This window comes from Mytilus trossulus, chromosome 9 (assembly GCF_036588685.1).
Source record: "Mytilus trossulus isolate FHL-02 chromosome 9, PNRI_Mtr1.1.1.hap1, whole genome shotgun sequence".
Taxonomy (NCBI): domain Eukaryota; kingdom Metazoa; phylum Mollusca; class Bivalvia; order Mytilida; family Mytilidae; genus Mytilus; species Mytilus trossulus.
Genome location: NC_086381.1, coordinates 74073804 through 74083367, shown reverse-complemented (window position 1 = coordinate 74083367; position 9564 = coordinate 74073804). Strand labels below are relative to the sequence as shown.

Genomic DNA, 9564 nt, shown 5'->3' with positions numbered 1-9564 from the left:
CCCTGAGAGCAGCAACCCTCTATCAAGGTAATCAGGATAGGAAATACAAGCCCGGGAATATAGTATCATTTGGGAGATATATACCCCGTATACAGACGCTGCTAGAAAGTTTCTACATAGAAATGAAAAGTTAACAATTGGGAAGCTGGCATTTTTTCTTTTGTCGTAAAGTTTTGCTTTCAACCGACCCTCATTGTCAATTTCTAAATGTAAGTCAACATATGAGGCAGACTCATCTTAACTGTATCTGAAGCATCCTTTCTCTAATTCGATTGGATTGATTCGTTCAACATAGTCTTCAATTTTGTATTACTTAGTGAGAATAGATCATCTATATAGCGGAACATAAAGTTAAAGGATATTGCTAACTTCTTTTTGTTTCTTCCTTAGAAGTTTCTGCATGAATTCAGCCTCATATTTATAAAGAAACAAGTCGGCAAGAAAAGGGGCACTATCGGTTCCCATTGGAATTTTGACAGTCTGTTGAAAACTACGCCCTCCAAACGCAACAAATATGTTGTCAATCAAGAAATCAAGATTATCTTGATAATGTCAGTTCAAAGAAGTTTTTGTTTGAATCAGAGTGATTCTTTACAAAGTAGGATGTATCTCTCCCTAAGACAAGATACTTATGTCTACGTTCGCCATTCTTATGAAACAAATCAATACCAACTCTTTCAATTTGTCTTTTAGTTTGGAATGGGGAATACTTGTGTAAAGTGTAAAAAAAGTCAAATGTTTTAATACTATTGCAAGCTGAGAGAATTGTCGATTGTATGTACTCTATAAGATCTTTTGAAATTTTTAGTATCCACGTCTGATTCACGCCACCTCTAGAAAAGACAGTTTCACAATAAATTTGAAGCCCTGCTTTAATTACTGATAAAATAGATGTTAATAAATTTGAAAGGGGATTCGTGGAGCACTTGGAAGACCCAGCAAAATACCGTTGTTTGTAAAGACACTTATGCATATAGTTTAGGTATCCAATACAGTGATATCAGTGTAGTCGAGTTACTCGTTGTTCGTCTACAAGGTTTTCTTTATGTTGTTTGTTGTCATGTATGTTAACTGTTTGGACATGTCTTGCTTATATTTCAGTTAATTTTTTTTATTTTCTATATATATAAAAGTGTTAAGATTTTTTTTAAAAAGCAGTAACTTCATGTATATGATTTTAAGTTTAAAGCAACTATATACACAATATTTCGTGTTTATACATAGTTTTGATTTAGATGACAAAAAACTGACATGGTTAAAAAATAAAAATGCAATTTCATTTAAATTTTCTTGTTATGGTTAGAAAATACATAATATAAAACCATGAGAAACTCAATCCCAATATTCTTGTTATGGTTAGAAAATACATAACCAAAAACCATGAGAAACTCAATCCCAATTAAATGTTCTTGTTATGGTAAGAAAATACATAACATAAAACCATGAGAAACTCAATCCCAATTAAATATTCTTGTTATGGTGTGAAAATACATAACATAAAACCATGAGAAACTCAATCCCAATTAAATATTCTTGTTATTGTGTGAAAATACATAACATAAAACCATGAGAAACTCAATCCCAATTAAATTTTCTTGCATGTGTCTATAGATAAAAAGATCTATTCTATTTTTATAAATTTACCTCTATCAATATAAACGTCACTTTTTCTGACGTTAATCCATTCATATAACACCGGTTTATATTTCGCTGGTGGTGTCCTGGTGTAATGTCGTAAATTCATTGGAGGTGTCCGTCGTTATTCTGCGGTCTACATTGTTGGAAGCACGTCATATTAGAATCTACAATTTCACTTTCATAAATGTTTGGGAAAAAAAAATTATGTTTTATATTTTTATGTATCTCGTAGCTAGATTTAGAGCTGAAATATTACAAAAAATATTTAGCTTAGCAGAAAGCGATATTCTTTTATTGCAGTTTATCAAGACCTGTATTAAATAAAATGATACAAGAATACACAATTTTTAGTTAGAATATTAGTAAAATCATGAATAATGATTAGATGTATGCATGTACATCAATGTACATGTTAAGCATATCAAATCTCAAGTTATGTATGTGGTAATCACACATTTTTCCACACATGACAAGAAATGTTTTATAAATGTTGAAGACTATCTGTTGCCTTCTGTATGTTCCCTTGTTGTCGAATGCTTGTTGTCAGTTTAAGATATACCGCGTATAACGTGCTATTCATATTATGTGGTTCATAAGTGTTTCTCGTTTTGATATAGATAAGGCCTTTGGTTTTCCAGTTTGATTGGTTTTTACACTAGTATTTTTGGCACCCTACATAGCTTACTATTCGATTTCGATACCACGGAAACATTGAAACTCATATTTCGAAATTAAACAGACAACGCCATGGCTCAAAAATACAAAAAGACCAATAGACAAACAAAAGTACCCACAACACAACATAGAACACATAAGACTAACAACACAAGCCCCACCAAAATTGGGGTATCTCAGATGCTTTGGAAGGATAAGCGGACCATGCGCTCCATGTGGCCCCGTCGTGTTGCTCATGTTAGTACAAACCGGTTATAAGACTTTTTCGATTGGACACATTCGTTTAAACGGAACAGGATTATAGTAATGACATGAGAAACATATCCGTTATCATCTATGAAACGGATATTATATAACAACCCACCAAATCGTGATGGAGTCCGTAAAGTTTACGAACGGTTGATTTCAATTTCAGCATTTGTAACTCTTGGGTTTTTAAGCTTCCTGGAAGCCCGGGAATATCGTCTCAATTGAGAGATATATACGCCGCATCCAAGCTCTGCTTGAATGGGATAGATGCGTTTTATATAGTCATATAATTTTGAATTATTTAGTGAAAACTTAATAATGGAAAGTAAATTCTTTCTTCTTTCTTCCAAAGAAGTTCTTTTATAAAGTCAACCTCTTAAGAATAAAGAAAAAAGACGACAAGAAAAGTGCATAGTTGGTTCACATAGGAATGTCAATTGTTTGTTGAAAACCACGCCCTCCAAACGTAACCAATTATCAAGAAATCAAGCATCTTGATAATGTCAGTTTCAGAGAATTTTTTGTTAGAATCAAAGTGATGTTTTACAATGTAGTATTAGTACTTGTTTGGCTTTATAACTATTTTGATCTGAGCGTCACTGATAAGTAGACGAAACGCTCGACTGACGTATCAAAATATAATCCTGGTACCTTTAATAACTACACCACTGGGTCGATGCCACTGCTGGTGGATGTTTCATCCCCCGAGGGTATCACCAACCCTGTAGTCAGTAGTTAGCACTTCGGTGGTGACATGAATATCAATTATATGGTAATTTTTATAAATTTTCTCTGACAAAACTTCATATTTTTCGAAAAACAAAGGATGATCTTATCCCAGAAATATATTACCTAAGCCGTATTTGGCACAATTTTTTGGCATTTTGGGTCCTCAATGCTCTTCAACTTTGTACTTGTTTGGCTTTATAAATATTGTGATGTGAAGGTCACTGATGAGTCTCATGTAGACGGAACGCGCGTATGGCGTATTAGAATATAATCCTGGTACCTTTGATCACTATTATCCCTCCCTAAGACACGATTCTTGTTTCAACTTTGGCCATTCATTTTTATGAAACAAAGCGATACCAACTCTTTCAATTTGTTTGTTTAGTTTAGAATGGGGAATACCTGTTTAGAAAGGTCAAATGCTTACTGAACCTTCTACTAAATACTTATTCGCTAAAACAATTTCAATTACTAGTGTTTAAGAAATAGCATGATGGATAAATCAGTTACTTTCTTTTACTTTAAACTTACAATGTCTTAAGGTGCATATCTCTTTAAATTGTGTTATATGAATTATATGGATATTTAGAAAAAAATATTCAATAAATATTTATTAAAAAAATATTTCGTAAAGTGATTTTTTATGACTAATTATTGTTTAATGGATTAAACGGTTAATGGTAAGTATTGTTTCCTTTCACTTACAAGACTTGAGAGGTACTCCTAATTGTTTCACTTAAAAAGGAAGACAGGTTTTATCACAAATAACACTGGCTTCCTTTTCTTTTGTTTCATATATATTTCTCTATTAAATGTTCATGAAGCTACGCAAAAGATTTTAACAAATAATTATACCATAAGTAAAAATATCAATTTCTTATATCAATGATCCTCTCCTTCATATTTTAATTGTCCTTTCTTTGTTTTTTTTTTATTCTAGCGTCACTGATGAGTTTTGTGTATACACCGTGCGTCTTGCGTGAATGTATGGGTTAATTCAGAGTAACACATTCTAACTTTTAAATATGTAATGTCGACACCAATCACATTTATATAAATCTCTTACCAGTTTTAGTGTTTCACAGATTGTTTGGCAATTGTTCTGGTCATGGTTGCTTACCTGCAAACGCAATAGTTTAGTTAATTTTTAGCTGTTATATCAATATCTATATAGACCCTGATGAAAGACCTTTGTTGGGCCGTATTATCTGTGAGTACGCATTCATTTAGCTTGTCCGCATAATATATCATCAGTATTGTTAAAGTCCAAAGACTTTGTTCACTGTAGTAAATGAAAATAGTTATCTAATACCTAAATAAACTAACATAAACAAAACAAGCATAGTAAGTGGGAGAATGATTTATAGATATCGGTATTTACATTTTTCCGTCTTTAGTTTGGTCTGTTTCTTATATATAAATAGCAGAAATATTCTTTTATTGTTGCAAGAATATCATTGCAAAAATGGCCACAAGTTATTTATATAATGTTATTTTCACTAAACACTTTACACTTCAAGATATCCTTGGATCAAAAATAGGTTCATAAGATTTAGTTTTCATAAGTCATGAATTTAATTGAAGTCTAGTTGGATTTATCCGTTGAGTAGAATGCTGATGTAGTAGACATACACAACGTTAAAGACTTTGCAAAATAAACTTTGTAAGATGATGTGTATTGAACATCTTTGATATATATCAATATTCATCATATGAATTGATAAATAAATTATTACTATGTACTTTGCACTATAGAGGTTTGTAAATTGATGATAAAAGAAAGATATTGGTGTGATTTATCATGTAATTGTAATTGTTATGTGATATAATGTTTACTTGTTTATATTTTACAGAAGAAAACAAACTGCCTTTTTTTTTAATAAATCACAATAAATCTTCAGACTCCTTTCAGTATAACATACAATCAATTGTTATCGTAAGTTTTTTTTTATATTATCATGGTTTTCTGGGCTCTAGTACTAATAAGTAAAAATATATGCTTAAACTTATCCAATTAGACTCATCAAAGGAACCAGGAATTGTGTACGCCATCATTTCGTCTTTAGGATAATCATGAGATACTCTCGGAATTGACCTTAGGGCGTCCTAACATACACTTGACATAAAAAGTTTCAAGTATGAACATGTCATACAGATAATATTTGAAAATTATCTTTTTAGTGGATCAATAACTTTCCGAGAAAAATATCTTAATGTCAATAGCCTGAACACTTTTTGGAAACGTGGGTTTATTTTTATATTCCAGTACGAATAGTCAACCTTGACTTCAATTAAGTTTATGTCTAATGAAAAATATATCTTATGATACCATTTTTCATCAATGGATACCTGGAACTGACATACATTTCTTTATAGTAAAGTAAACTATATTAATAACATGCATCAATAAAACAAGGACACGCGTGGTATTTGACAAATACTAATAACCGACTATAACAATGATTATAGGAGTCTTCGAAACATTCAAAAAAGTATGAAATAATTTCTCAATATTTTAACTTTTTTAACTGTTTATTCCTTTTTTTGGTAAAAGACTGCTTGGGTGAGCGGGTATTTATACATCCCGCTATTGTGTTATTGCGTTGTTTTTACCATTCTTTCATTTTTGCTTGATTTTGTCTTTCCGTTTTGAATTTTCCGTGGAGTTCGGTTTAATTGCTTTTAAGCCCTAAATTAGATGGAACACTGTGTAGATTATGATACGAGGTGTCTTCCTTCTCAATGTTTATGGTTGACACAATTATGAATCCGATACTTACTATTATCAGCTTAATATAAAAAAAACATTTACGCCCGTCTAGCGTGATTGCAGGATTTGGTTCTGGTGTCTGTGAAGGGTTTGAAAATTTTAAAAATTGTAACTGCCTTTGCAAACCAAATTTATTACGTGGATTTATTTGAATATCTAACTGAGTATCAGAGGTAAGGAATATGAGTCTTCTGAGTTGATCAATCATTGTGTTAAGTTTTATACCACTACAGGTATCGCAAATTGATTCTAAAATAATTGTACTTGTAAAAATGAGTATTTTGCAGAAAAATAACAGAAATTATTATCATGTGGTTTTCAAGGGTTGGTTATAGTGGGCACTGTGCTATTTCTTACCTCTTTAGATACAACTTGACATAATTTGATTCCAAGAACACTAATAGATGATCACATATAAGTACTTATTTGTATAATAATATGTAATTCAACTACCAATTTCCGTTTTTAACTGAAGAGGTGCTTGTTCACTATACTATTTAAACTGCTGTATTTGTGAAATAAGTTTATTTACAGATACTGATGATCATTGAACTCTGGTAAGTTTTTCATCATTTGTACCTTTTTTAGTTTGCACTCATAATGCAAATAGTTTTTTCGTGAAAAATAGGTTCAAAAATAAGATTTGTCTTGTTAATTTGAGTGTAATAGGAAATAAATTAAAACGTTTTCGAAAATTGCATATATATGCACCAATTATTGCAGCATTAAATAACATTCGAACATAATTAATTATAAGGGAAATATGATGAATACAATAAAATGGGGAATGTGTCAAAGAAACAACAACCCGACCATAGAACAGAAAACACCCGAAGGTCATCAATAGATCTTAAATGCAGCGTGAAATTCACACACCCGGAGGCGTCCTTCAAGTGGCCCTTAACAAATATATATATATACTAGTTTACTGGTCATGGACGTCATACTTTACACCAAATTATACACAAGAAACTAAAATTAAAAGGATTCAAGAGTAATAAATGCGAGAGGCTCCTGACTTGGGACAGGCACAGTAATGCGGCGGGGGTAAAACATGTTTATGAGATCTCAGCACCCCCTTAATATCTCTAGACAATGTAGAAAAGTAAGGTCATAACAATACAAGTATGAAATTCTAAAAAAATACAAAGTTAATCTGAAGTCAATAATATTAATATGAAATAAAATATATTTATTAAAAACAAAATATAATTACATAAAATAAAATATATTTATTGAAAACAAAATATAATTACATAAAATAAAATATGATTAATATAAAATTGAATATAATTTAATAAAGATTTGAATATAACTGATAAAAAATGAAAAATTAGATAAAACATAATTAATATAAATTCAATTATATGAGATATGATATCAAATTAAATCATCATCAATTGAGATAAAATTAATATTAGATAAAGTACGATAAATAAAGAAAAAAATGTAATTTATATATAGTAAACTATATAAATTTCCTTGCCATCTTACTCATCAATTAGGAACTTTATCTTCACAGAAATAATGACGGCAAAGCTGTTTACTGTACTTGTTCTAGTCTGTGTGTTCTGGTTGGAGAATGCTAATGCTTGGTGGGGTAAGTTTTCATAATGACATTTGACTTCGCGTTTTCTCCTTATCATTTTGCAAAACCGACCTGTTTTATCCAACATTTTTGTCCACATTTTTGTACTTTATAGTTATCTCTCGGTTTATAAGGAAAACTTCAATCTCAATTAACATCTTCGACCATCTTCCACATTAATGATATCCTTGGTTTTGTTTTTAAAATATACCAATCTTGAACTCTAATCTTTATCCTCGTTTCCTCCTACAATGTTATAGCAGTATATCACTTCTCAACTAATTTATAATTTTATTTCTCATTCTTGATTCCCAAAATGCTACCTATGTATCGTCTATATGTGTAATTGGGACTATTTGCGTGTTCGGGAACATATAAGTATTTGGACTATATATGTATACTCGTATGGTCGGAGTATATACTCGTTTGGTTATTCTGACTAAATAGGTATTTTTTTTAAATATGCATTAGAAACGTTGCAATGATATAATCAACATTTATCTATCTTAAGATCTGAAATATCGTAGCATGACATACATGTTGAAACCCATAGTCTTTCACATATTGTCTAAATCTGGATGTATTTGTTTTCCGTCCTTCTGTGGTGTCAATAAGTAAGCTCTTTAGTCGGTCGTCAGTTAGTGAAACATTTGACTTCTTGTGTTTAATTGCTCAGCTCGACATATTGTCATTGCCTTGTAATAACGAACCGGTAATGACCGTAAGTATAAAATGTGTTCACTGTAGTTGTGATTGTGGAGTTTAATCAAAGCGTGAAACTGCTTATTTTTTTTTATAATAAATTTATGATTGTGATATATAAAAAAAGACCTTTGATATCGCCCTTTTTAATGACATGACAACCAAAAGGGTCATACGTTATAAATATTTAAGTATTAAAATACACCTGTTTATTACCCGTCTAAATGTCCAAATATTGTACGATGCTGGATTTAAAATCCACACTTACCAAAAATAAATACCATAGACCGCACGATAAATGTGACAATATTACCAATATAATAAGGAAGATCGTTGCAGCTCGATAATGGTTAAACATAATCAAACTATAACGCAGAAATAGGAGAACAACAAACAAATAAAAATATAACAGAAACAGTAGACACAAAAAACAATCTGGTTTGTTTCAATTATATCATGTATATATTAATTTTATTTTGTGTTTTAGGCAGAGATAACAGTTACGTTGTTAATAGAACAGATCATTCTATAGATGTAGCGTTAGGTCATGGTCGTCATACAACTAGACGAACAATCGGGCCTGGATCATATACCAAAATCGAATATGCAAAAGTACGGCAAATTACTTTATGCGTAGGTTCTGTTTGTCGTCATGCGGGTTCCGACACAAGCTTTATCGTCGATGAGTATAGGGGAAGTTTAAAGATTTTCAGATCTGTCTATGGAGATATTCATTCAATAGATTAGGGTAAAAAATGAACAATGCTGATTTGAAAATCTATATTATCTGTTTTTAGAAATACCCACTTGTGGTATATTAATTAGTCAGTGTGTTATCAATGTTATAATATTAAATATCTGAATATAAATTAAGACAATCTGTATAATGATGTTTTTTGTAATGAAATAAAAAATTTCTTCAGTTTATAAATATGTTATGTTATAATTAAAAGAGGGACGAAATATACCAAAGTCCAACTCAAAAATCTAAAACAACTGACAACGCGATGGCTAAAAATGAAAAAGACAAACAGACAAACAATAGCACATATGACACAACATAGAAAACTAAAGAATAAACCCCACCAAAAACTAGGGGTGATCTCAGGTGCTCCGGAAGGGTAAAAAGATCCTGCTCCACATGTGACAGGTTGCTCATTATCTCTGGTAATAAGAAATAAGAACATATTGCAAAAGACATCATGGAAACCGA

The 9564-nt window shown here is 31.0% G+C and overlaps 1 long non-coding RNA gene across 1 annotated transcript; it reads left to right on the top strand.

The window, feature by feature from the left end:
* The first annotated feature begins 6524 nt into the window (after positions 1-6524).
* LOC134684202 (uncharacterized) lies at positions 6525-9209 on the top strand. Its single transcript, XR_010101200.1, has 3 exons — positions 6525-6618; positions 7584-7661; positions 8839-9209. It is a non-coding gene; the product is annotated as an uncharacterized LOC134684202 (long non-coding RNA).
* The last annotated feature ends 355 nt before the right edge of the window (positions 9210-9564 follow it).